This window comes from Penaeus japonicus, unplaced genomic scaffold (genome assembly GCF_977035675.1).
Source record: "Penaeus japonicus unplaced genomic scaffold, GWHDUDI00000001_assembly GWHDUDI00000032, whole genome shotgun sequence".
Lineage (NCBI taxonomy): Eukaryota > Metazoa > Arthropoda > Malacostraca > Decapoda > Penaeidae > Penaeus > Penaeus japonicus.
In genome coordinates this window covers 21,494,845-21,497,098 of record NW_028234434.1, presented here as the reverse complement: position 1 = coordinate 21,497,098, position 2,254 = coordinate 21,494,845, and positions in this window count along the sequence as shown.

Here is a 2,254-nt window from a genome sequence, read left to right as displayed (position 1 = left end):
ATACATGGATGAAAAACAAAGACATTTCCGAGGCGATGTAGCCTAGCTTCATGTATTGAACGTGTACAGACACACATCATATGTGTGTGTGTGTGGGTGGGTGGCTGGGTGGGTGTCTGTGTGTAAATGTATATTTATATGAATATATATGTGTGTGTGTGTGTGTGTATACATGTATTTGTACATATATATTTGATATACATATATATATATAATATATATATATACACCCACACCCACACACACACACATGTATGTGGGTGGGTGTGCTAAAATGTTTACCGGAAAACAACGCAGAAACGCATGAATCCGTTCGCACTTGTGCAGTATTCCCCTCGTCATAGGCCGCCAAAGTGTCGAGATGAGTAGTGGCACCTTTGTTCTGCTTTCACATAATGAGAAACTTGAGATATTGCCTTCAGCACAAAAGAAAGTGGCCAACACGAGGCTTCAGAGGCCCCGGCTGGCTGAAAGAAGACCTTCGTTGCAAGAAATGAAACGCAATATCCTGACGTTTTACATCAAATTGCGCCAGACAGAGAATGTTCGACGAGGATATAAATATAACAATATCACTCCAGACGAAAATAATTTTATTTGAATGATCGTTAGAAAATATTCAGTTCAACTTTTTTTATATATATAAGCTAACATTACTAAAACTTACAAAAAATAATTGGAATATATCACTTATCGAAAATAGTCATATATCCTTGTGTTTGCCTGAAATGATTTTCTAACATATCGTCATCGAACATTCTTCGTCTCTAGGAATTTATTGTCACGTATCTCCTTGTCGCTCTTCTCCTGTTACTGTGCCAACGGACAGACACAACACCAACAGAGCTTGGGTCCCGAGGCTCTTCTAAAGCTCTTGTAAAAATGACGTAACCTGGCATTTTCCATGAGATAGAATCTCCTTTTGGGCAAAAAATGGTCGATATGGATATCAATATGGTGATAATAACAGTAACCTTTCGGGTGAACTTAATATGCGGGTCATATGATTGTAAATTATAAGAAAATATCATATCATCTTTATTGAACTTATATACAGCATGTTAATTAAAATACGTGAGGCAAATGTGATGCCACAGAAATGTCAACTGTGCCGTACTATTTCAGATATAGGTCTTTGTTTACGAGGTAAATTCTTCGTTATTGCTATTATCATTATCATTATTATTATGGTTATCATCATCACTATCTCTATCCCCATCCCCACCACTACCACTATCGGAACTCATGTCCCAAGATTCTTCGGGAAGAACCGGAAATGAGAGAAATCCAAACCAGGTACTTTAACCTTTCACGGATGCGCTGGTCCTTTCGCCTACACACGGGTCACAGGATTTCTTGGGATAGTCTCTCTCTTTAGATTCACTCAAGTGGCGTCTCTTTAGAGTAAAGGACAGACAGAGAGAGAGAGAGAGAGAGAGGGGGGGGGGAGGAAAGGCGGGATGAGAGGGGAAATGAAGGGTGAGAAAGAGGGAGACGAGGAGAGGGGGGTAGAGGAGAGAGAGGGAGAAGGAGGGAGAGGGGTTGAAATAAGACTAGATAGAGATAGATAGATAGATGGAGAGAGAGAGAGAGAGAGAGAGAGAGAGAGAGAGAGAGAGAGAGAGAAAAAGGCGGGATGAGGGGGGAAACGAAGGGAGAGAAAGAGGGAGACGAGGAGATGGGGGAGAGGAGAGAGAGGGAGAAGGAGGGAGAGGGGTTGAAATAAAGCTAGATAGAGATAGATAGATGGAGAGAGAGAGAGAGAGAGAGAGAGAGAGAGAGAGAGAGAGAGAGAGAGAGAGAGAGAGAGAGAGAGAGAGAGAGAGAGAGAGAGAGAGAGAGAGAGAGAGAGAGAGAGAGAGAAAGAGAGAAAGAAGAGGGAGGGTAGGAGGGGAAGAGAATGAGTAGGGGAAGTGGGAGTAGAGGAGAGAGGAAAGGGAAAAGAAAAAAATATAGGAAAAAGATACGACAAAAGGAACATGTCATATGCATAAGCAGAAGACTCAAACAATCTAAAGTGTATATGTTTTCAAAAGTTCTTTCGTTCATTCAGAATGAACGCTTTTTTTTTCATTTTCGTTTAGAGTCTACAAGGTGGAGTGACTAAATAATGAAAGTCAGTATCAGAAGTCAATGAAATATTGTTAGTGTAAAAGGAAGCTGGGAATATACTAACGACAACAGTAATGAATAGGATGCTAATTATATGACCAAGGACATTTTTACCAACGATTCATTATTGAGAGTTTGACAT